Raw genomic sequence first — 27,459 nt, 5'->3', positions numbered from 1 at the left:
AGAAAAAACCTGATTTTCAGATGAGTTCTAAATCCTTTTCAGGTGCTTATATGGGGGAAATATTCTGTTCATTTTTAAATCCTTTGAATTGCTTGCTGCTTCTGTGTCAGAAAATAAATAACCAGGTGTTTCAGCTGGTGAAGACTGTTGATCAGGAGATGGGACTGGGATTCTGCAGGTAATAGACAGGTAAATTGAAGAGGATTCAGATTGGACAGCCTCCTCACCTTCACCTCACAGTTTATAAAGAAAGCATACACAGTCTTCATCCTTTCCCATGCTGATAGGAGGGTTGTAGCTGTCAACAGATCTGTTCGTAGAATAAATATCCATCCCTTTTCAGGAAGCTTCTTATTTTTAGTAAAAGTTAAGCCAGCCCAGAGCCAATCCTGGACACACAGGGCAGAGGTTCCTAATCCTTGAGGTTCACACACTAACAGCTTGTTGCAGCCCAGCTCTCAGTTACACAACTGATCCCTTAATTGAGTTAATAATATGATTAATTTGAACATTTTGGTTGCTCTCAGCTCTTACATATCCTGGAGGGCTGCCTTTTAACTATTGAGCTTCATGAGTATCAAAATTCCCCACTTTTGAGAACAAAACAACACCTTGCAGATGTTCCAATTAAGGAAATTATTAGTTCAATTAAGGCTTCAATTAAGTAATTAAGATTGGCTGAAATGAAAGCCAGTGTGGGCCACCAGGACCAGGACTGGGAACAGTTGGCATAAGGCACAAAGTGGGACTAAATCAGGGATGGGATGCTAGTTAATCACTGGCCACACAGATAAGTGGACAGCGATAATGTAGAGGCACCGGTGAACCTAACCTGCAGCTTCACTGTCTTTGGGAGGAGGGAAGGCAGTGGTGCACCCAGAGCTAACTTACATAGAAATAGGGACACCGTGCAAACTCTACACAGTGTACATGAGGACCCAAGCACTTTCTTAGCTAGGAGCTAAGAGCTGTGAGGCAACAGTACAGAACATCATCATACCACCTCTTAAAAAAGTGTTTTATTCAGAACTGCATACCATGAACATTACCCGTGAATCCAAATTAAGAAACAGGATTGGGTTTTGTCATGGCTTGAGGCTTTTTCAATCATTCTAGTAGAACTGACTTTACTTTTTGCTGTAGGGTAGCAAACACACAGATTTAATGACTAAATTAGGCAGGCATGTCCCATTTGCATTACAGGATACTACAGAAATGTGAGATATGGACCACAAAGAAGCATGTTTCATCATCACAACAACATCTGCTTTACACAGACTTTAATTTACCCTTTTTCTCCTGTCGGAAAGTGCTGCAACAGAGAAGGCGCTTTCCCAAGAAATAACTGACAGAAAGTGTTGCATACCAGTACACAGCTTGCAGAATCTGATTTTGCAAATGAGTTTGCAAAGCAATTAGAATGTGTCCTTTGATGTGCTGCGGAAAAGTGTTTAAGATGAAGCCCAAGAACAGGCCAAACCACCACCACCTCTTGGATTCCAGCGTGTTTTCTCAATTTACAGTATATACTCTAATTATGGATTAAAGATGACTCTAATTTCTGCTTACACATGCTAAACAGAATGTTAATCCTGCGGCATTTGAAGAGTACAAATTGTTGGTGAAAAAATGCCAAAATAAGATGAAAGCATATGTATAGAGAGTGACAGAAAGTTGCAGAACTAAGTATGGTATCTGAAGCATGGTTGTACACTAATTAATTTAGTGTCATGGATTCTATTAAATTGTAAGTATTTTCCAGAGATCATTCCAGGTTTGTTAAGCAAATGGTAATCCTACTAAGTGTCAGTTGTAACAGTGAGATAAATTTACTAGATTTATTGATACTGGGTTAAAATGCCTTTGTCTGCAAGTCAAGTAATTAAAACACAGTAAAAAACTGCATAATAATAGCTGAGTGCAATACCATATCACCATATTAGGTTTGAACAATAAGACATCAAGGAAAAAATAAAAATCAGGCCTAAATCTTAGTCCCAAGGAAGCTTTCTTATTTCTCTTTTTTATCAACATCCGTTCTCTATCACCAACTATTGCAGCTCCTTTGCCTCACCAGGCTAGGCTGTGCATCTCGGCAGTTAGCTTGCACAGAAAGCTGCTCACTGCTTCTCCCCTGTAGGTGAGAGAGAAGCAGATGGGAAATGAGATAGCCAGGTGGAGTCACTGTTGTGGTCCTGTTATTTAATCCGTGGTAACTCTAATTAAGTAACCAGATAAGGGGCTTCTGGCATGGTTTTATAATAAATTGTAAGTTTTGTTTCCCCCTGTCACCGGCCCATGCTTTGTTTTGCTGATAGGTACAATACGACCGCAGAGCAGTGGCTAGGCCAGAGCTTCTGCTGCAGATCTGACCACAGGAAGCATGGGCCCAGGGATCGAGTGAGATAAACAGACGCAACTTCCCCCTTTTTATGAAATCACCTTCCAGCAGCCTCACCTCCCCGGGAGTATGGTCTCTCCATCTGAAGCTCTTACATAACGCCTGCTGTGGCCTTACTCAAGCCCTCCAGTCAAGAACCCGTCTCCACAAATGTGAGTCACCCCTCTCCCCTCTTTCCCTGCCACCCCTCCAACACACAGACACACGAGACACCAGCTCCACCCACTCCCCTTTTACTCACCGGAACAGGAAAGACGCCACTTGAGAGATTTCCGTTTACGTTTTTTTTTCCACGCTTTCATATTTGTCTTGCTTTCACCTAACATCTGTAGTTAGGTGTCTTGTGAAGGGAGGGCAAGGTCCATTTTGGGTTGATCAAGGAAAACCAGTTTAGATCAGACTGGGTTCATGAACTAAACAGGTTCTGTCACGCTAAACTAAAATCATGTCAAGTCAGCTGTTAAATGCAGTTTACCCACAAGCACTGCAATACAATTGTGTTAATTAAAAATTGGGTTTGCATTTCAGTTATAGACACCTCTTTCACTTTTTCTGTTACAAATCAACATTATAATAAAGTATTTAGTCAGTAAGTAGTGTGACAGCACATATTTAAGTTAGGTTGAAATAGAGTACAATAAGTAAAAAATTTGGATATCTATAAATGAAAAATTCCAAATAGCAAAAACAGTCTGCAATAAAGATATAAATTCCATAGAAAAAGGACACTGAGTTTTGAGTGCTGTGTTCTCTTGTTATAAAAGCAATTGCAAGAACATATTACACATGTTATGTAGTAACATGGAATTGCACCCTAATATAGCCAAAACCTTAAATGTAGTTCAGATCTATTGAATTTAGGCCAGTTTTAATTGATTAATAATTTTAGGTTAATGTCTGGTATATAGTCTTTCATTTTTTTGTTGTTCTTTCTCAAAGGCAGAGTTCTGTCTTTCTCTGTCCTGCACTAGATACAGTTGTACTAGCATTTCAGTGGAGTTATCATCACAGTATCTTGCATTGTTTTTTTTTTATTAAACTGCATGCATGCTGTTCACACTTTCTGTATATCTAATCTTGCACTTACTTTACTGTGATTCCTGTACCCTGTACTGTAGATTTGCTTCCCTGTGCAAATTACTGTATTTCATCAGATTTATCCAGCTATGTATTCGAGTACTCAGTTTAGTATGACACCTCACAATGTTTTTTTACAGCTAATGTGCCTGTGGGCTTTTAGCTCTTTGTATGCAATAGAATTATTAACCATTAAAGAGCTGGATAAAGGCTATCCTGCACATTAATTACTGACATTGGTAGAAGTCACATCTGTCATGAGAATTTTAGGAGTCAATACCTCCATGAATATGAAATGAAATATGCACACTGGTTGTGTTGTCAGTGGTGTGGCAAGTTGCTGCACACTCAATGTGAACAGGAAAAGATGTAGACCATATTTCTGAATTCCTCAGGCAGATTGTTTTACACTTCCCAAAAACATAAACTGTGAACAAACTGCATTAAACATGTGCTGTATACAATATTACAAAGAGAAAAGGTATAGAAATGGCCATTTATGATGGGGATTAAATAGGGACTCTTGAAAAAATACTGAATTTGCTGTGTTTGTTGCTGCTACTAGATGATTTGAGCAAATCAGACAGATGCTGTCCTTTAGAAGAGATGCTAAGACAAGGTCCTGACTTCCTGGTTATTAAAGATCCCAGAGCACTCTTCAGCAAGGTTAGGGGTGTTCACCCCTGTATCATAGCTAAATTCCACTCTGGGCTTGAACAGTCTGGCCTTCCTGGCCTTCTAAATGCCCCTCTTCATATCTTGGGTGTAGGAAAATTACTTCTCCACCTGATCCGCTGTGTAGAATGAGAGGAGTCCACTGGGTCCATCTAGCCCAGAAAGACAGTTCATTTATTGTGCTCTGAAGGGTCTCTGCTCATCCCCGATCAAACGATTTTCCCATGATTGGGAATGTCAAGAGGTATAACATTTCACATAGCATAGCAACACTGCAATTTATTGCTATTCAATAACATATCATAACATAACAGTTCATTATTTCTTCGATTTTTTTAAAAAAGTTGGTTTAACCCTGATAGTTTTACAGGTGTTAAATTCATAGAACCATAAATTCATGGTACTGTAGTACAGATGCTTAAAGACTAAGTGTAATGAGCTTGGTTGCTTTATGATGCTATGCAGTGTGGTCTAGACACTGCTGTATAGACAGTGGCCTTTATCTGAGCACAGCTTCAGGAAACTAAAGCACAGGTTTGTCTCTCCCATCAACCGATGCTATCATGTAAGATAAGTGGCTTTATCTCTGCCAGTGCAGACAGCAGCCACATGAGAGCAACAGGGATTTGAATGAGCAAACCCTGTTGGGAAATGGAATTAGTTGCTTTTTTGGTTTTCAAAAAGCCCTGCAGATATCACCAACGGTCCTGATCCTGAAAAACGCATAAGGTGATAATTGCGTTTATTCCCTGATTACACATCTCTTTTCAACTGCCCGATACATCCTGAGTCTGGGAAGAGCATGCATTCTGTGACCATCTTCACTGCATATTCCTCTGTCGAAACTCACACTTCAACTGAGCTTTCACTAAAGAAAGCTCATAATGCAAAAGTGCAGCACTAGAGCTGCAGCAATTAATGTGTGAAACTAAAAAAAATCACTTTCCTTCAATCACTTCATGAACCTTTGTGTTGCAACTGCGTTCATTTTGAGTTCCATTCCTGTCAATTGAGAATTTTGCAACACTTTCTTTACTTCAGCTGAGTTACAGAAGTATCCTTTCGTAAGGCTTCAGGCTGTTGTTGCGACTAAGGTTCCAACATAGTAGAAGTGATCTGGTCCAATTTAAATCATCTGGACCACGGAAGCTTTTCTTTCCATAATATACAGCAACATGGACCTTGGGTAAGCACTCCCTTAGGTGGAAGCAAGTAATTAGATGCCTTTACTATTATTGAACCTGCTATTTTAGAAGTGATGTACTGGATTTAATGCTTTAAAGTCATGCTGTGTTTCAAGCTGAAGCAGGACAAAGTGATCTAAATTCCATCGGTCTTCCATCGAGCCAGCACTAACACACATGAACTGGAACTGATCATACAAAGTCAATGAGTACTGAATGAATCTAGCATTTATCATTCCCCTTTCAAACCCTTCAACTCCTTTACATGCAATTATGAAGCCAGTTACAGTAGCTACTGGATCTTCAGATGTGTATTTCTGCGTGCCATTTAGATGTAAACAAGTTAATTTGGATGCTTTCCAGTTGGACAGTCTGTGAAACAAGGGGGAAAGGCTGAAAATTGTTTTGCTGTATACAATAGATTGATATTTAACAAAAACGAACACACAGCACTGCAGGAGAATAGAATCAACCTTAAACTGTTGAATAAGACTCATTAAGCTTAAATGTTCAAGGAAGGAAAGTAAAAGAGGAGTTAAGCAAGACAAAGTGACTCAGAAGGCCGAGGATAGCCCACACAGACAAAAAACATCTCTTTTAAAAAGCATATGAAAGACAAACAGAAACTCTAATATGTCAGGAAAGGTCACAAAATTTTGTCTTAGTAGGCACTGTTATTGTTCACTTTTAGAACAACGCAATCTATAGACCTCAGACGAGGGAGTTCCTGAATCTTGCTGCACTGTTTTGGGTGTACAGTGAGATAGACAGCACATACCTGTGTTGGGTACGAAGATTAAGCAGCACCTCAGCATTTATTTTCTCAGCGTTGTCTTCTGAAAAGGTCACTTGGCTTTGACAATGTGTGGGTAATGGCAATTGAGTACACAAAAAAAGAAGACTTGCAGGTGTAGCTTGTTTCCCATACAGATTTCTGGACATCTTCCTCTGCTGCCCTTTCTCTTCATAGGAATAGCCTTCTGCAGATGTGAAAATAAAAAAATGACTCGTTTTTTTTAACACAACGAATGAATGTACTATGAATGCAATTACACTGTTTTAACCTTCAGAAGCAGTGAATGATGTTATGTCGAATGCTTTTCCGTACAAATGGAATTGAGGTGGCAACAAAGACTTAAGCAGAGCTTTTTTAAAATACACATTTAAAAAAGACACACTTGTCATTGTTACATCCATCCTTCACCCACCAGACAGAAGGAGGGGTACACACTGGATGGAGAAGTCGATCTGTATTTGGACTGTGACATTCTTTTAAATGACCTGTGTGTCCAGAGTTTATTTCACACCCAGTTAGCCTCTAGTTTTTTATATAATAATAATAATAATAATAATAATAATAATAATAATAATTGCTTACACTTATGTAGCAATTTTCTGGAAACTCCACTCAAAGTGCTTTACAGGTAATGGGGATCCCCTCCACCACCACCAGTGTGCAGCCCCACCTGGATATGTTACAGGTTTCTTACCAGCATTGAGCACAAACCACTCCAACCACTCGAGTTGTCAAAGAGGTTTTCCATTTGGCGGTGTAATACAGTATATTGTTATCACATGTATATTGCTAAAGGTGATCAGATGCCCATGGTGTAGTTCTGAGCAAGCAATTTTACAGCACAATATGACATAATGTACAGTAGTCTGTCAGCTGAAATTTTCAATTGAATTCTTGAAGCCTAACGTGCTACCTGTCTTTTCCACAGCTCAGAGGCTTCTTAGATTTTCAGCAATGTTGATGGCCCTGTCCTGTCTTCGGGCATGTTCTGTACAGAACAATACAACCCTCAGTAATAGATCATAATAGATCATTTCACAAATCACATTGCTGAGCAGGACATGCTGGGATGTTCAGAGATCAATATCAGTATGAATCATTCATTTGCCATTTAACCTCTTTGTTTGCACAACCTGACAAGTCTACTGCTTTAATTTAACCCTACCAGTTCTTTACACTGAAATCCTAGAGCCAGGAGCTCTGGCGTGCTTTATCATAACACATAAGTGTAATAATACACTGCCTGTTCCCTAAGGAGCACAACAGCTAACGCCATTGTTTTTCTTTTGAGTGGAGCTTGTTTTTCCAGCCAAACTAGGCTTACAGGATCCAAGTAAACACTTAACATACCAATTTCAGAAAAATAAACAGTTTGGACAATACAAAATGAAGAGATTACATTGGATATTTGAGAACAGCCATGTGAAACCATTCAGTTCAATAGCAATGTTGTGGGAAAGTAAGAATTTAAATTCACAAATACAAATCAAAATAGTTCCACTCTGAATTAAATCTGACATGGTAATATCTTACATTTCCAGCATGATACTGTATATTCCAGTGCTTACAGTATATAGGAACAGACATCTTGTGGCAAAAGTGATTAAGATTCAAAAGAAAGTAATTTTCTACCAGAAAGGATTCTGAGGTTGCAGTGAAACTGTTTTGTATGTTTTTATTTTTAACTTATGACAAACCGCCTACAACGCTGTGAAGTTTTCAAATGTATATGGTGAAGCGAAGCTTGTTTCTTTTGTGTTTCTCATTCCTTTAAGTAAAGAAAAAAAGTTTAGCATATACTGTAGCTTTTACTCCCTTGTCTTATGCACCAGCAGAAACTGAGGCCTTTCAAAGATGCGATTCTAATGGCTGTTTATTCAGTCTAAACCTTTTGCTGTTTTGCAGATAATGCGGTTGTGTTGCTGCACACATTCATGATGAAGCTGTTTATTTGTGCTGATAAAAAGACAGAACCTACTCGCCACAGTGGCAGATAGGGACTATCTCCCTAACATGTTTTTAAAATAAATGAAGTCACAATTAGCAGGCAATTTAAGAAATGTTCTGATCCATGTTCCCCTTTGCAGAAAAAACACCACTAATAGAAACTGCAGTATATTTCTCATATGCCTTTCATTTCCAGCTTTTTCTCATTCAGTCTTTAGTTTGGCTGTGTGCCATGTTTAATGGTAAGCTTGCAATAGTCTGATTTTTGTCTCTGCTGTTTTTAGGACATTTTTGATATAATGAGACATTCTCGCGCGTCACTCCGTGGTCAGCATTGCTGCCTACCCATCCAGGGGCCCTGGGTTCGATTACAGACTTGGACTGCTGTCTGGGTGGAGTTTGTATGTTCTTCATATGGGATTCCCCTGGGTGTTCTGGTTTTCTTCCACAGTGCAAGCACATACTGGTAGGGTCATTGGCTACTGGGAAAAGCGGGTGTTTTTCTCTGTTTATGCCCTGTGATGGACTGGTGTCCCGTCCAGGGTGTATCCTGCCTTGTGCCCATTGCTTGCTGGCAGAGACGCCGGCTCCCCCAGGATCCTAAATTGGATGACATGGTTAGAAAATGTAACAATGTGACATTTTTAAAAACTATCTTTTGCATGGAAAAAACATTGTGACCCTGTATTTAAAAAAGCAGTTAGGAAATGGATGAAAACATCTTGCTGTGAAGTGTTAACGGGCATTTTTGTCTCCACGGTAGAGTGAAAAGGAACCTTTGTAAATATACAGATGCTGTGCTGGTTTTGCTTATCATATTAGAAGCTAACCAATTAAGTGGCCAGTTGAAGCCACATAGAAGATGTCTTCTTCTATACCCAAGGTGGTCAGTCGATCCTTATCTACATTTCTGCAGTTTGTATCATGCTTTTCTATACAAGTATTCGCTTTTCCATGATCCATTGTGTTTGATTTCTCTGGGCTTTACTGCACTTTGCTGTGTGTTTATGTTGGTATATGACATTACTCAGCCTTCTCATGTTTTGCTCTGTGCAAATGGGGTGTTAAAGAGACTTTGCAGTGGAACCTATTAGGGTGCATCATGCAAATGTCTTGCTTTGTGCCTGCTTGTTTAAAATCAGCGACAAGAAGAGAAAAATATAGAAATGTAATAACCAAGGGTAATACAACATGCCTAGAAAAAATGTTTTGCAAGAAAGTTGTCATTCTCTCCTTTTCCCATTTAAATGTAGAATCACCAGTTAATTATTCTTTTCTGGGGTGACAATTTAAAATAGCTACAACCCTCACGCGGGCCCAGGAGAGGGCAGAAGGCAGCTGGCCAGTTGAGCCTCGTCACCTGGAAAATCCTAGTCCCTGTCCACTAATGGCACAGCCCCCGGTTAAAGCCCTCAAGTCCACATCTGTGCTCCTGAAAAAAATCCCTTTGCTACTGGCCATTCAAATGTAGAGCCAGAATAAGAAAAAAACATTCAACAGGAAAGTAAATGCTGCTTTGGAATAGTACATTTTTAAACAAAACCACCTTTTGTTTTCTGTCAGGAACAAGAAATCTCATTCATTATAATTGAAGGGAACGTGTACTAAAGCCTTTACTAGGGATTCAGATTTTCCTCTAGGTGAGGTCAGTGGAGTGGAGTTAGTAAAAGATGACAATAGCAACTGCTAATACTCATTTCAGTCCCTTTGTAGTGATTTTTCCTATTTCCATATTTTATATATACTGTATATTATCTACCCCCTAGGAAAAATACAACATCATACTTTGTGTATGTATGGAAACAATTCAATTTTGTCTTTCTTATAGCTTCCACTGGTGATTTTGTACGGGCCTGTTTAAAAGCTGTTGGACGTTTGTTTTGGAGTCTTCTAAATACATGTAATTTGTGATAAACAAAGAGCAAACTCCTAGTGGAGCTCCTGGGTCTTGTGACTCTTATTTTCCAGCTGTTTTCTTTATTTCTTTCCCACAGTTTCACGTGTCTGTTGAGGAAAAGACTCCAAGACTTACCATCCTCCTGGAAATTCTGGGTTTCAGAGCTTGATGAGCATTGAACTGGTGGTGCTTGGTGACACAATACGAGCTTGTTAAAAAAATAAGCATTATTTGTGTGGTTTCCTCATTGTGGTTCACTAAGTGTACATTGCTGGTGTCCTTCTGGCTACCTTCTACACCATTTCTAGAAAGCCCATTTTTAGAAATAAACTGGGCTTGTTACTGGAAGTATTTCATTTGAAGAGGAACCGTGGAGTTATTTGGTCTCAATGTGAAAGAGAGCAGATTCTCTATTGGAACTTGCCTCTGACATCACCCACAGTGGCCACTCCTCCCCCCCTCCTGCTCTCAGCCCGGCCTCCAGTTTCACAGTCCCATTCAAATGGCCTTCTGCCTCAGACGCTGGTTATTTCCAGTAAGTGTGTTGACCTGCCGCCAGTGGCAGCCTTGCCCAAGGTCGCAACCCCTCACCTTCTCTCTGAACGTGACTTCGGTTGTCGCCCAGGTCCTTTGAGATGGACCCCTTGCTGTTTACAGCTCTTGAACTGCTGCTCCCAGATAAAGAATGGCTCCACATATTCCTTTTCACAAGTAAAACAAGAGGCAGGAAGCCCCACTGGAGCCATCTACTTATTAAGTCCAGCAGCACGGCCTTGTATAAACAAGCCTGCATCTGTTATCATTAGGGTCACTAGCGCTTGGAATGCCTTTCTTCAGTGTAAGCAAGATACAGTAAGATTTGCTGGCAGCTGGGACAGTGTGCAAAATGTACTTCTCCTTTTCCTTTGTTATCTCCTGCTTCATCTATGTCATCTTCTTTAGAACGTCTTGTATTGGTGTGAGATATACATTTGTTCATGTTTACCTTCTCGTCTCTGCGTTATATTATAGATGCATGTGTTGCAGGAAAGTTGCATGCATGTGGTCAAAATGGAGTTATGCGAGCAACATCTGCTTTGAAATAATGTATTAGTCGTGCAACTTCTCATGTACACTGCGTCTGTGGTACAGTGCTTGGGTCAGCAGATTGCCTCTGCTCATGTCTGCTCTCACAAAACACCTTAAAACTTGCCAGCTTTCCCTGGAATTACAAAATCCAGGCTGTTCAGCATTTCAGTATGTTTTTTACAGCGTGACTCTAAAATTATCAAAGAAAACATATTCATTACTAAGTAATCAGCAGCATCTTTTTTTAAAAAACTGAACCATCCCTCTCATCCCCACATACACACACAAAAGCATGTTTTGCAGCAGTGGTATTAACAGGGCTAGTTTGAAATTGGCAAGATGTGTGACATTTTTCGTGCCATGAGTTTGGCTCAGTGACAGCAACCCAAGGCTTGCTCAGAGCCTGACCATTCCAAGGGGAATATCTGTGTCTCTCCTCTCTGTTTGTTTATATCTTTAGTAACCAAGGCCATATGCTTTTAAGTATTTAATCTGTTTGACCCCCAAGCTTGGCATTCAGTCTTCCCTTGCTCTTCAGTGCTATAAATTTGTGCAATCAGCTTAATACTTTGCATGCACTTTGATACACTTTGACATCCAAACTCTCCCCTTTTCCTCTTCAGTCTCTAATGGAGACAGAACCTTCTGACCTGACAGGACCCTTTTCAATTTATTTTTACTGTGCCACTTTACCTAAATGTAATTATACTCCTATAGTTGCAAAATGAAAGCTAAACTATCACTCACTTTTTATACACTGTATATAATCAGGGCGTTACATTTTATGCTAATAGATGAGAGTCCATTAAAATTATTATTAAATTATTATTCCAAATCATTAGTTCAAATCTCAAGAAAGCTGGCTTGCTGGACAGAACTTCTTTCTGCAGTTTGAAGACAACGCATTAGCATGACACAGAGTATTCTCTGTCTGAATTTATAGATAAGAGTCCGGACAGTTGCTGTTGATCTGATCTTAAGAAGCAGCACTGGGTAAGCAGGGTATGTCACAATGTTCCTGAAAAGCCAAGGGATCTGAAACGCAAAGCTTTTAGCAACTTTTCTTTTTCTGGTTTTCACAAGTTAGTTCCTGGCCGTTCTTGTTGTACAACTTTTATCATTTATGCTAAAGACATACAGGGGCAGTGACTGCCGATTAGCTTTCTGGGGATTTTGCTCAATGCTCAAATCTTTTGCTGTGTTGATGTTCCATATCATGATTGCTTAACTCCCAAACTGGGTTGCTCTTAGTACTATAACTAAATACTCTGCTCCACACAGCAAATTCAGCCTATTTCTTCTGCAAACTGATCTGAAACCAAGCTGCCATCTAAACCCAATGAACAAAAGGTAGACCAGTAGATGAAAGCAGTGAGAATTTACTAGCTCTGTTATTTTGTAACTTTATGGAATTTTTTTAGAGGTTTCAGTGAGGAGGAGGTGGTAAATAAATGTTGACTTTGTCTTTCAAGTCTATTTACCCCCCAAAAAAGGGAATTGAAAGTGGTGTCTAGGATGACACTATTAAGCTCCCTTTCCAAGATAAAAGAAGAAGACACTCTTGCTCAGCTCTGCGAAACGAGAAGAGTTGTCAGGCCCCTTATCGCCTCGATCAGAAGGGTGTCCGTGGAAACAGGATTGCCGTGGCTGCTGATAAAGAGCAGAGTGGAATACACTGCACCTGGAGGGCTGTAGAAATCCACCCCTGTGGTCTCCCGGATGTCATGGTGTCGAGAGATAGTTGGTTTCTGGCCCTGACAAATCAACGCTCCCCGACCCACAGAGCAGAAGTGGTAGCATTAGCGGTTTCGATTTGATCACCAAAATAACATAATTTGCAAGCGTGTCTTTTGTTATAAAGAGTTCTCGCTCACCCAGTGGTTCTGAAAATGGGCTAAGATTCCAAGCCAGCAGCAAGCAGTCTTGGCATTTGGGACCTCTCTCTTGCTCCGCTGCGTGGCAATGCAAGACTGAGTTTCACTGCAGGAGCGGCGCCGCCAGCCTGAGAGGCCGTTCAGACGAGGAACAAACAGTTAATATTTCTGAGGGTTATTATTTCCCAATAACTAATATTAGGTTAATATGTGGATAATAAGTGGATCAGATCCGATCAGCTAAGGAGTCATTTAAAAAATAAAAAATAAAAAGACTTATGAAATAGCTCCGCCGAATATTTGGTGTCATGAAAACATTTTTTTGAAACAAAGGAATTTTTAACATGCAAATTGGTGCAACACATTTTTTCATAAAGATGTTTTATATGTTGTTGTCACTTTGGAAATAAACAGAGCATTTATTGTCATACTTGTTAACACACAGAAACCAACATACTGTGTACTTTAAAGATCAGTTTGGTATGAAAAGGATGCTTGCTCTGTGGCAATGAAATACACTGTGATCAAACAGTCTGACCCGGTCCTTATCAAGCCATATTGACCTAACAGGAAGGGCTATTGAAAACTGGGACTAAAGGCAGACTGCCCCAATGAACACAAGCAGACTAAAATCAGATTTTGCACTATTGTAGGCAAAAACATGGTTAGTTTATGGCATCTAAATATCCTAATCTTTTTCTTCCAAACTACTTCTACTTCTGTTGTGTTTATCCTAAAAGATATCAGAGAGCACCTTGCCACAAGAGAGGGTGAAAGGAAACATGTGCTGCTCTCAGGTGAAACCCACTGGAGGCACAGAGGGTGTCTTCCTTGCGTTCTGTTTTGCTAAGATCATTCAGAGGCTAATTTATTGTCTTTTTTCCCCCAAAAGCCACTTCTCTTTTGATTATGGAGCATGGAAGAGAATGTAATGAAAAACAACAACATCCTGCAATCTCCCAGAAGAAGTTTATTTGATATTTGACAATAAAGATACAGTATGTCATCCCAGAGCCATGCAGAGGAGATGAAGTACCAGTTGGACATTTACACACGTCCTGTACTAAACCACAAACAGCATACACTACTGTATTGTGCATGAGACTGTAATACTGTATCTTTTATTGGCATTATCTTTCATCTTTAACTAATCTGTGAAAGAAGAAGATTTTTCAGAATCCTAATAACGTTTTGACATCTATCGATCCATTTTCTAACTGCTCTATCCAATTCGGGGTTGCGTTGGGCCAGAGCCTATCCTGATGAGCAGTAGGTGCGAGGTAGGACACCTGGACAAGACTCCAGTCCATCACAGAGCACGCACAGACACTCACAGCAGGGCCAATTTTCCCAGCAGCTAATTAACCCACCAGCATGTTGTGGGAGGAAACCGGAGCACCTGGAGGAAACTCATGCAAACACAGGGAGAACATACAAACTCCACGCAGACAGCACCCCAAGAATTGACCCCCCAGGGCCCCAGCACTGCGAGGCAGCGATGCTAACCACAGTGCCACTGTGTCCTGATATCTCTTCCTCAAATCCAAACACATTTCACCTATTACTGTCTGCCACACTGCACTAAACTTAGTCCCGCTGTACCTTGGAAGGCCTGCTGTCCCCAAGTTATAATGTAATGTCCTTCACAACACTTGGACTGCACTGTGGCTGAAGGAGGCCTGGGATTAAATCACATGATTGCAATTCCCCCCAAAGCCATTTTCAGATACCCTACATAACAGCCTTGTTTTCATTGGCATGCTTGTATATTGTGTTCGAGTAACAGACCAGGATTACTGAGTGAAAGGTCATTATAAAAGAGTAGGCATGTTTGCATGTAAGAACTAGTGTGGAGTGGCACAGCTTGCACGAGAAGACGTCACGAAAGAATTCGCAACCCAGCTCCGAGACATATCCTTATATACTGCAGCAGGAATGTGATACATACTGTACTGTACAAGGATGTTGTGCAATTACTTGTATTGTTACGTTTCAGTAGCTGAGGGAGGAGTGTAAATGCTCATTGTGCCTTTGCAGATCTCAAGAATGGGATATACAATTTTTAAGAGTATCCAATCTAAAAGTACCACATTCTGTAATGTTACTTTCTAGTCTATGTGCTTTATGTTATTAAGCCCTTTAAATGTAACCTGTCTCTATCAAATCTATAATAATACTAATACTCATTAGTGCAGTATAGGGGCGACAGAGTGGTTACCATCACTGCCTTGCAGTGCTGGGGCCCTGGGTTCAATTCCCTGGGTGCTATCTGTGTGGAGTTTGTATGTTCTCCTTGTGTTTGCATTGATTTCCTCCAGGTGCTCTGGTTTCCTCCCAGAGTCCAGAGACATACTGGTGGGTTAATTGGCTTCTGGGAAAACTGGCCCTACTGTGTGTGCATTGTGGTGAACAAGCATCCTGTCTAGGATGTACCCCTCCTTGTTCCTGTTGCTTGCTGGGATAGGCTCCAGCTCCCCACAACCCTGAATTGGATGAAGGAGTTTGAAAATGGATGGATGGGTGTGAGATAGAGGGTATTTTTATTAATCAAACCAAAGTCAGCGTTCAATTCCTTCTACTGTATGTGCAAATAATAAAACCAATCTTTATTGCTGTTGAGATTGTAATATGCTGTGCGACGTGTGTAGACAACCTGTCATTTCTCAAAAACCTTCTGTGTAAAATGTCTGCTACTAAACGTTTTGCAAACAGTTTTTCTTGCATCCATGGTAGAGGACTGACTTGACTCCAGTAAGTATCACTCCGTCCAAATCCGGGAGTCTTCCTACCTGTGGTGATGTCTGGAGGATGCACGGTTCAAGATTTAAAGACAGCAGCTGTTCAAGGAGTTTGCTCAGTTTCAGCTCTCATGCTATGGTGTGTATTGCAGAGTGTGATGTATGCTAGCATAATTGATTAAATTGTAAATAGTTGAGGTATTATTTTAGTGGATCTTATTTGACTTAAGATATTTTAACCATGAGCAATGGTTTAGCAACAAAAGAAAACTCTTTATGTGTTAATGTCCGTCTATGACATTGTATCTTGAAGTTAACAGTGCCATAGTGTTGTTTTGCACTGTCTGTAGGAATTATTGTCCTCATGCATTAAAGTCAAAAACTTATTCTATTTACAGGGTTCTCTCTGAAACTCAAACTATTGCTTTATTTCAACCAAAAATAATCTGCTGATGCTGAATTAATCTGCAGTCCCATTTCTCCTTTGAGAAGTTGTAATGCTAGGCTATTGTACAGTGTGGTGACAGAGTTTGGTTTTTGGAAGTGTTTGCCCTCATGTGAAACAGGCTTAAACACTGTGTGTTTAAGAGAACAGCAGAGGGTGAATTCACAGGTTATACTTTGTGACATAGTTGGAAATGATGGAGTGAGGAAATTGATCAGTATGGAAGACATAATGAACACATGAACACTTCCAGCAGACTCAATAGAAAACCTTGTTTTGTTTCTTAAATAATTGCACTGGAGTTATAGATGCTTGTCTATTGAGATTCATGATTTGCGGCTGAGTTACCCTGCCTTTCATTGATCACTTAGAAATTACTAGATTAGGTTGCAATTACTAGTATTCTTGCCATAAAAAAACTCCAATGATTGAGAAATCACAGGATGAACAAAAGTATTAATATGTCCTTTAACAGGAAGTTGGTGTTCAACAAAACTGAGCTCTTGAAGCTTGTCGAAATAATCAGCATGTCACAGATGTGCCTGAGCACACTGAGATCTCTCCTCCTGGTCTTGTGGTTACCATCAGTGACACCTTCAGTCTCGCCACTTCCCAGCAGAGCCTGGCCTTCCTCGGCAGCATTTCTGGTAAATTTCCCCTTTTTTGCGGTGTCAATCAAACGGGACAGACAATGGACGGTGAACTTTCTGTCCCTTTTTCTCAATGGGTGTTACTTTTTCTCATTTCTGCAACACTTTGATCAGTTTGGCTAATTAACCATGCTGACATAATAGCGGACAAAAAAAATTGAAAAGTACAAGGCGTCCTCAGGAAGTGAGTCTTCACGTGGGGTCTGACTGAAAAATGAGGAAGACCCCCTGAGGATGGCTGGCTGACCTGAGGTCACACACATTTATTCCCCCTGCAGTTAATAAATTCTCTTTTTTAGTGTTACATCAGTACTTTAAAATAGTTTTGTTCCAGGGACAGGAAGAAAATGCCTGACCTTTAGCTAATAATGCTCAATACTACAGTACTATGATGACACGCTGATAAGAAACTCTTACATTTATCTTCCTCATTATGTACAGTTAAATAGTTAAACGTTGGTGAATATGTAGTATCTTGTTAAAAAAACAGCAGATTTTATTAATCATCTTAAAGTGGCTAAATCTTTTCTTACAAGACATTTAATGAGACAGCCAAATTTTTAAATAATTTTAATTTAAAATAAATTTTTAGAGTATCTGTTTAAAATTTCATTTTAATTAAAAAAAAACATTTTTAGTATAAATAATAACATCAGCAAATAACTGCATCTGCGTTACTGCATATGCATCTTAGAAGGTGTAACTTAAATGAGTAAAAATGTGGTGATATTAATAGATTGTTAATCTTATATTTAGTTATCAATAAATGGTTTATTCTACCATTGGTGTGGATTTCTAGGTTGCACGTTAAACTGCTTTGCTGGCGTCAAATGTGAAATATTCACGGCATTTTATTAACAGATACTATCTTGGGAATATGTCCTAACTAGTTTATTGAAAATATCTAGCATTTTAAAATATTAATCAATGGCACGATAATAAAAAGTGTTTCTAAATTAGTTTGTTATAATAATTTAATACAAGACAAATGCTAAATACCAACAAACAAAAGAAACACAACACTTTGGTATTTAAACAGTCCATTAATTATGAATACCAAACAAAATCACAAAAATGGTGACTACCAATTTCGATAGAAGAATCGCAATCAGATTTCTGTAAGACACATTCCACTCTGTCAGAGCGAGAGCTGGGTCCACCGCCTTGAGCATTAACATGTTCCTTGCACTGCCCACGTGTGGGCCTGAGCAGCCTCTGGACAGATTGCTGTGGGCTGTTCTGCTAGTCGTTATGTGTAACTGCCACAAGCTGACGAAGGGTTGCCTGTCACGGTTGTCTCCTGTATAATGTCACAGGCAAGTGGTTTCCACAGCTGCTCTACTGGACTCGAGAAAAAAGCTGGGCATGGCAAGACCTTGGCATCATTTCCTTGCAGTTGTGCCGTTGTATTCCCAGCACTTTGCCGTTTTGCATTGTCCTGCTGGAAAATGGACACTTCCAGATTGGCTTGCAGGAACGGGGAAGCTCTGAGGAGCTGAACACAGAGCGTTGAGGTTGTCTTCCATCTGCACACTTCCACCACCCCTCTGGTTGGCCTGAACACGGTAACATAGTGCGGCTCACCACCACATCTCCACATGCACTGTTAAGGGGCAAAAACAGTTTACCAGTGAATAACTTGCTCTGTCACTTTCTCTTCCTCTATGTCAGATCTTCTCCTGCTCACCCTGGGCTCCTGTGGTGACCCACTACCTACTAGAACATGACCAGTAATTAGTCTGGATTAGTCTGCTGATTGCATTTCAATTTCCGGGCAATGTCTCTCACAGACAATCTGTCGATCATGCTGACAGCCATCATGTGATCATGTTTTCTCCAGAGCCCATGATTGTATCTTTCGCATCAATTAAAATTGATGCCTTTCCTTAATGACAATATGATTGGTAATCATCTCATTTTGGCAATTTTAACTCAACTCACAAACCACACATTGAGCCTGCTTTTCTAATGATCATAAAACCAAAATCTGCTCTCTATTTGAGATGTAAATAATGTTATAATCCCAGTGAGCCATCAAAGAAAATATAGACTGTTGCATTTGTCTTGTGTATCAGTAAAGACTGTGTTTAAAAACTGTGTTTAGACCTGGTGATTTTATTTAATAATTTTCTTCATAATGATTGGTGGCTTAACTTGCAGAAACAAAACGAGCCCAAGGAAACAGCTAATTTTAGTCCAAAGGATCCATAGTTTAGTCAATTGTACATGACTTTCAAAACCTTTTGACACTTGTTTTCCTGAAATGAAATTCTCTTATGTCTTCCAGTAAGACCAAACCAATGACTCATCCCTGCAAGGGGCACGTTAGCCTCCAGCCTCCCCTGCTTTCTCAGGCCTGATCCTGATCGCGCAGGGTACAGGCCAAGAAAGGGGAAATGAAAATGGCTGACAGGAGAAGTGGACTGTGTTCTTCCTGTTTGTATTTAATTTGGGATAACATAAAAAGTCATCTCATCCTTGGTCAAGTTCATGATCATTTCTCGAGGTGTCATTTATAGCCAAAACACTCCACCCATGTACAATATTAGATTTTTTTTTGTGCTGGCACACAGTGGCTTTGCAGACTTGCGTCAGTCCCGTAGGCTCTTGCAAATCTGCTCGCAAGTCTGTTATGTACAGGATCAAAGAGATGTGTATTTAAAAGGTTTTTCGAAAGGTGTCGGCAACCAACCTGTGCTTTTGACTTTTTAATCTTCTTGTGTTTGTTACATGATTAAACTGATATCACACAAAGATGTGATAAACACCTTTCGTCATCCATACAGCTGAAAGAATGACGAGGGAATCACGCCTGTATGCCTTTTCATTATCTATAATCAGCGATATTAAAGTTCTTTAACTACAACAGCGTCAAGTACACTTTCCCTTAAGCAATTGTAGGCAGACATAGGATACAAGATTAAATATGTCTATTCCGTATTGTCACATGAATACACAACATCAATCTTATACGAGAAGGAACTAGTCATGCTAAAAAAACGAAATATACAGTAGCAGCAGATCTTCTTGGTTTGTAACGGATGTGGAAATTCATGTGCAATAGCTTCGCCTGCATGCTCCTCCCTGATTCTGCAGCTTGTTCTTACCTTCGCTGTTCGTCCAAATACTGAAGTGCATGTCTGTAGAAACTGAATCAAAAATAATTCATTACACCCCCTTTACCTGAGGTAGCCTTTGCACCAGGAGCAAAATTCCCTTTGCCTGTATCAGGAAATCACTAAATCCTTCTGAATTCAATCAAATACAGTATGTGTACGGGCAACATCTATCATATTTAAGTGTGCTTTTATCAAGTGCCATGCAGCATCCTTTCGAAGGGCAGACATTCATGTCACTGTCTGGACACATCTGAAGCCAACACGTAACAGCTGAAGGAGGCAAAGCTTAAAATTAATGAGCTAATTGCTAAATGAGATTGATTGGCGTTTGTAGTAGCCTGTACAACTATATTGTCTGCTGATTTTATTCCATTTATTTTAGTCTACACGTACTGTAGATTGTCTGCACGTGTGTATCACACTGTATGTGCTAACATTGCATGATGTACGTAGTTATGTAAATACAGCAAAGATTCATTCTGGACAGTAGAATTGCAAAATTGACAGATGGGTATAATTACAAATCGAGTGTCAGATACCAAGAAACAAGTGGCAGCATTTCTCATATGGCTTTTATCCTTATCACTGCTCGTATCAGGTAAGTCAACATGAAAATATGACTCTGTAGCTTTTATATACTGTTTAGTCAACTTTAAATTAAGAGTTTAGAGTACCAAATATCACTTCACAATAACCCTTGAGTTAGACTAAATAAATTGTAACTTTATTGAAATTGACAGATAACTTCCCACTCCCACCAGCACCACTTTTCACACACCAGCAACACAAGAGCGACAGGGGGAAGTTCCTACCCAGTGTGCCATTCCTGAATACCTGAATACCGTCTGTGACAGGGAGGCAGCCTTCACTTCCAATTGCTACAGCATCTTAACCACTCAAGGGCCGCTGTTCTAGAACAATACAACACAAATAGGAACAAAGTGGCTCCTATTCTCATTCTGACATACACCTTGTGAAGTGCATAATATGTGCTGTTGTACAGCTGTAGAACAGAGAGCAGGAAAGCTTTATTTTACAGGAGGGGCATTGAACAGTATATTGTTTGATCACCATAAAGATCAGGGCCCAACATACGGAAGCAGCAGTTGCTGACATGGAGTTCCTAAAGCCTAAACCACTTTGACATGTTTTGCGTCAGCAATAAACCTTAAAAGCAGCCATCTGCATGGCTGACTCTCCCAGCAGTGCTTGCAGCTAGAAAAGAGGTCCTGTGTGATACAGGGAAACTGCTGCTCGTCAGTGTTCACCTGGCAGCACTACTCACGAGCTTTCATTATTGAGATGGTTGTTGCTTTTAGGGCGCATCATTTACCAAAAGAGAGACAATGTTTATGTTTAACTTTGGATTGTTTCATTTTAATTCACGTCAAGATGAAGACTTCAGACAAAACTGTTGTCAGCATTTATAAACAGCAGTGCAAATAAATGAAAGCTGTTTATTTTTCTTGTGGGTGTTATGGTTATCCTTTCAGTGATGATTTTATCCAAAATGACATTTATTTGTACCCAGATATAATCTGAGTTAATATAATACAATATAACAATATAACACAATGCAGTATGTAGGGGTGACGAGATGCTGCAGTGGTTTGCATTGCTGCCTTACAGCACTGGGGCTCTGTGGTGCTCTCTGCATGTTTGTATGTCCTTCCCATGTTCATGTGGGTTTCCTCTGGGAGCTCTGGTTTCCTCCCACTGTCCAAAGATATGTTGGTAGAATCATTGGCTTCTGGGGCAATTGGCCCTGGTGTGCGTGTGTGTGCTTTTCATCCTGGGTGTGCCCTGCCTTGCATCTGTTGCTTGCTGGGATAGGATCTGGCTCCCCTGCGACCCTGAATTGGATGACGTGTTCTGAAAATGGATTGATGAACAATATCGCTGAGTATTTTAGTAAAGCAATCTGAGTGAACTGCCTTGCTCAGGAGTCCAACAGTATGGCCCTAACTACTGTATGAGCCTAGTGTGCTAACCAGCCTACACAATTATTTCCAAATATTTCCTTTGTCTTCGTTATCATTTCCATCTGTGATGGACAAAGCAGAGAAGCAATGTCCTATTTTGCCTTCTCATGGCAGAACTTAGTCAAAACTAAAAGATGAGTTGTGAATCAAGATGTTTGACAATCATTTTTTGAGGGATTTCTGCTTTTTAAGGTTTCGTAACAAAGGTGAAAGCTTTCCTTTAGAGTCGCATTCCAGGAATTTGGACATGCATGGAGTTTTCGCCCATTTCCAGAAGCTTGTCCTTGCTGATACAGATAAGGTGCATGGCTCCTTTACATCTCACTTTGAATATCTAGTAAGATTCAGGATAACCAGAGACTGTGATATACTGTGGGATTGCTTGCATCAAATCCTGAATTTTAGCTCTTGTTTATCTAGACTGATGAGAACTGCATAAAACTGTGTAATTACTTGAGGCTAATCCTGTTTTGAGACAATTACCTGATATGTTCAAATTCTTGAAAAATATGAAAATGGTTTTGTGATACACCACACTAATAGAAAATTGTTATTAAAATCTCTCCATTCAGTTTAAAGAATTTAAGTTTAAAGAATATTACAATGCTTTCATTTGTAAAAAATGTGTTCAGAGCAAGATCTGAAAGACTGGCACATTGTTTACTTTGACTTCTACATGGTATGATTCCTTGATCCTGTTTCCTAGAGCTTAAACAGCGACCTTTTGGTCAAGACTTAATGGGAAGATATGAGGACAATATGAGCCCCAGTCTAAGATATCCTTGTCTTTCTTTAAAACTAATAGAATTTGCAATGAACGAGCAGGAAGGATGATAGTAGTGAAGTTCACAATCACCTCAGCTGCCTAATTCACTCTCCGTGGGGTCCCAGCCTGTTCTATGGCCAGGGCACCATCCCTCAGTTCAGCAGGTCAATCCAAATCTACAGTATGACAAAGCACTCAATGAACATTCTTCATGCTTTTAATTCTTGGGGAAAGTGATGCCATGTAAAAAGACATTAGGTCTTCTCAGTAAGAACCCAGTAGCCTGTTATACATGTGACCACAATTAACAATTCTCTAGTGCACAATTATCTGGATGAATTTTCAATAAGGCTCAATAACAGTATCCCCCAGGCCTATGGGTTTTCCCTGACTGTTGGCATTTGATGGCCTGTAGGACCTCCTCTCTTTGGTAATGATCTTGTGATCTTCTACAGTATGACTTTATCATCTGTTGATAACCCTGATAGGTTAATAGTATCAAAGCCTCTGCTTTGTTACCTCTATTGATCAAACACACAACTCTTTAGAGCAATCATTAACAGAAGCAGTCTTTTTGTGCTGCTGCTGCTGCTCTTGCAACGCAGAGGATAGCCGAGACAGTTGCTTTGCTCCTATCTAAAACTGCCACAAAATAGACCATTAAAAAATGATTTGTATCATCCTTTTTGAAAACGTTTTCATGAAAATATTCCGAGTCCATTTCTGAAGGCAGTGTAATTGTTCTGTAAACAGCGATCTGATTTATCAAGGTCTGTGCATTGAAAATGTAGTGTTGCATTGGCAGAAAAGGGTTTGATTTTCTCACCACCTTATCCAGCTCGGGGTTGCGGGGCAGCAGGAGCCTATCCTGGCAAGCTAGAGACGAATGGCAGCGTACACCCTGGTCAGGACACCATTTCATCACAGGGCAAACGGGGCCAATTTTCCCAGAAGCCAATGAACATACCAGTGTGTCTTTGGACTGTGGGAGGAAACTGGAGCTCCTGGAGGCAGCCCATGTGAGCAGAAGGAGAACATACAGACTCCACACAGCTGGCAGCCCCAGTCTGGGATTGAAGGACACAGCAAGGCTAACCACTGTGTCACCCTAACTGTGTTAAACACAGTTACACAGCAAGACAGTAAGACTTAAAAACAACACAAAGAGAAAAGTGGTAGTAAAAGCATTCAGTGTTTACATGCTCGCCCTTCCCAGTGCACTCTGAGCTTTAATCATGTAAACGTCTTGAAGTGATTTGTTCATTGGAAGCAAAAATAAAGCTTTAAAAGAGCAGGCGGGGGAGGCAGAGGAAGAGGACTTGTAAGACAGTGGTGCTGATTTCAAATTGGATGTGAATTAGTACCCAAGTGCGGAGGCTTGGAAATTTCCACCTCAGCAGTCAACCAGGATTTGAGAATTTGATTGTGAGTTGTTTGCACATTGGCTCTCTGCACCAGTCTGTTAAGATTTTCATGAAGATGACCTCTGCCTGTTGTGGGTTTTTAACAGTTTTCCTGTTGCTTAAGCAGGAGATGAAAACAATGATTGTACACTTTTTTTTTTGTCTTATTCACGTATTTTTCCAAACTATTTTAGTCGAAACATATTTTTGCCTGTCCATATAACTTGGCTGATCATCGCTGTTCAATAACTCCAATGGAAACAAAGTAACAGGTGCAGAGCGTTGCTTTTCTTTCGTCCTTTGGAAGGGCTGTACAAGGCGAGGCAAGTGAACGTGATGAGAAGAGTTTCACCATCTTTCCGATGCCTCCTGGCTTCTGCCCTTGAGGGCTCTCGTGTCATGAATAATTCTGCAGGACGCAGACTGTACATATTTTCATTTGCTTTTACAGTTTCAGAGGGTAGATTAGGAATAAAAACTGGTCAAATTCAGGCATTGCCATGCTGAGGAATTGACTAAATACTGGAAGGGAAAAATTTGAAGAGTGAAAAGCATTTGCTTTGAAAACAATTACAGAAACCTTGAATAAATGCAGTTAAATAAAGTTGTCATTTTAAGCCGGGAAGCTAGGGCATAAAATGTTGACGTGAAAACTTCGGTTTTTATTGTACATTTATAGTATCCCTGCAACCTTCTTCCAAGGCTGATATTGTCAAAAAGATTCATGTACCTCAGGAAAAGAAAAGGAAAAGAAAACATAGTGAGGGCTAATACAAGAGAAATACACTATATAACATACTGTATATCACATCTATTTTACACTTTTAGAGTGTGGTATTCTTTCTGTGGCTTGACATACAGTAATCACTGGGTATCATTGGGTATGGCACTACAGTATACTGTATCTGCCTGAGGATAAAAAAGTAAAATTGTGTTTCAGTGCCATAATACACCCCTGTGGGGACTGCAGAGGCCTCTTTTCTGATGGCTAATCTATTTTGCCTGACATCTTGATCCCACAGGGCTTACATTTTGACCCACTTGCAGAACACAGGTAGGCATTGCCCTGGACCAATCTGGGAAAGCACCTTGCTCACAGACATGGAACCAGCAGCCTCTGTATTACAAATTCAGAGCCAGACCACTGCTGAGTACTAACAATGAATGTGCGTTTCAGGGGTATTGAACGGCTCAGTATTAATTTGATCCTGTGGCTCGATCTGAAGCATGGCCGAGGTTCAAATGATTGACTCGAATGGCATGCAAATAGGTTTTTAATAGTCCATTGACTCCCCCCACCCCACCCTGATGTTAGACTTGAATTCGCTTTGAAGTTGTAAGCTGGACAGTGTTGCTCTATATTTCCTCCCCTATGCAGTTATGCCAAACCTTTCAGCAGCCGAATGAGCTCTGGTGCAGAGCACGATTTGCAGCAAGTAACACTTTTTTTCTCCGATTTAAGGAATCTTTAGCCGTGACCCACACGTAGCACAGCAGGGCGGATCGGGGGGGTGTTCTTCTCAGTGTGTTGTGTGCTATCAATATGGCCAAGAGGAAACGGTCGGTTTTCAGATGCTTGGCTCAGTACCCTGTGTTTACCACTGAAGAATGCTGAGAAAGCATGCTTTTTTTGTGAACAGGGAAGTAACAGTGTAAGATGAATGATTCAGACAATCCCAGTTGGTTTTGTGAGTAAGGGTAAGTACTCTGAGAACTCACAAATAACTCGATTTTGGACCATTTAAAAACTTTAACCTTTTAACATAACATTTATCATCTGTGAACATCAAACCTTTATGCAGGATCTCTGTCGCTTAATGAATCCCCTAATTTAATTAATAACTTGCTTAATTAGTATTTGCCATTATTTCCAGTTGCTAAAAAACATGCAAATTTTAAGTTATTTAAAAGTCTCCTTCAGCTTAAGAGCTGAAAATGAATGAAATCATTCTAAATAACCAAATAAGTAATGCTGCAAAGGGCTTATCAAGACCTTCATTGGAAAGACCTGGCTTAAAAAGGAATTCTGTGTTAGTACTAGTAAAAATCTTTGTATGCGCTTTCTAGAATCCCATTCAGGTCAAGTACTTAGAGAAACCAGTGTATAAAATCATTCTGAATATCTTTGAACAATTAAAAGAAATCACAACTAAATAAACTAATGGTAATAAGTGCTACTTGCAGTGTCCCAGCACTCCAACAAGGGAGAGATGCATGCTCATTTATGACTTGTCCTAATCCAGCTGGCTAATGATTGACCCTCTCATCGGAGTTTGTTTGTCAGAGAACCGGAAAATATTATCAGTGACCTTCAGCCAGGGTCACTGCACCACTGAAAGAGGAGTGGGGGCAAAGGTTAACTGTCAAGACTCAGTCCTGCTTTTGTGCAAATGGTCCTGCATTCATTGTGCAGTTTGAGCATGACTGAGAGGCTGTGAGCACAGTGTTAAAATGAGGGTGAATTCCTGTATTATTCTGTTACATGCTTTTCTATGACCAAGTGTCATCAATGCTTTCAAGAGGTAACATCATATTAGGAAATTGTATCATTCATTTTTATGAAGGGGGCAGAAGAGAAAAGGGAGGTCAAAACACATTAGTTGAGTAATATGATCATTTCTTTTTGCTTGCAAAAAGTGCAAGGACAGTCTGAAACATCTATTATAGATGTATACATTTATTAGAAAAGTACCCCCAGGGCTGAATAAACCATGAGAATAAAGAGTTTTCCAAAGTTCATTCTGCAAGTTAATTGTGTGGTTATTTAAATGGCACATTTTACAATCCAATGTATATTTTATATAAGGGGTCAAAATGGTGTAGGTGCTATACTTTGGAATACTGCAACCTAACAACTATTGGACCATGGGGTTGATTCCAGAATGAGGAACTTTCTGTATAGAGTCTGCATGTTGCACATACAGTAGGTATCACTAAATTGGCCCTACCTAAGTATGTGCTCTGAAATGGACTGGTGTCTCTTCCAAAATGTAGTCCTGTCTTGGGTTAGCCTTTAGGTTACAGTAGATCTCTTTAGGATAAAGTAACTGAGGATGACTCTTGGATTCATTGCATTTTCTTGAAACCAAAAAAGCATTTGTTAAACCTAGACATTGGTGAGAAAAAGAACAGGTTGATATGAGACTACAAGTTTTTTTGTGTCGTAAAGGAACTTCAAACATGCAGGCAAAGACACAGGTAAAGGTCAAGAGGAAGTCATGCAGAGAGGAGAATGATCAGACACTTCACTCTTGGAGCTAATGCAGGTTGTGTAGTTTGTTTACTATACTGTTGTTTGAATGCACTGAACTACACCCAGAACAGGACGGTCTGCATCTTTTCTGCAGAATAGAATGACTTCAGATTAAAAAGAGAGGGTTGAGGTTTGTATTTCTGAGAAAAACAGAACATTGGTTCCGAGATGAACAGGACGTGAT

General features: G+C 40.0%; 2 long non-coding RNA genes across 2 annotated transcripts in view; one reads left to right on the top strand and one right to left on the bottom strand.

Annotated features, from left to right (window-relative positions):
* LOC148644253 (uncharacterized) overlaps positions 1–27,459 on the top strand; it is a 107,079-nt gene that overhangs the window by 74,086 nt on the left and 5,534 nt on the right. The gene's annotated exons all lie outside the window — the stretch shown is intronic.
* LOC148644252 (uncharacterized) overlaps positions 17,709–27,459 on the bottom strand; it is a 44,798-nt gene continuing 35,047 nt past the window's right edge. Inside the window, exon 2 of the long non-coding RNA XR_015928642.1 lies at positions 17,709–18,355. This is a non-coding gene — a long non-coding RNA (uncharacterized LOC148644252). The remainder of the gene's footprint in view (positions 18,356–27,459) is intronic.

The sequence above is a fragment of the Lepisosteus platostomus genome, chromosome 20 (assembly GCF_059453375.1).
Source record: "Lepisosteus platostomus isolate fLepPlt1 chromosome 20, fLepPlt1.hap1, whole genome shotgun sequence".
Lineage (NCBI taxonomy): Eukaryota > Metazoa > Chordata > Actinopteri > Semionotiformes > Lepisosteidae > Lepisosteus > Lepisosteus platostomus.
The sequence above is the reverse complement of the archived record's forward strand: the minus strand, read 5'-3'. Positions and strand labels throughout refer to the sequence as shown.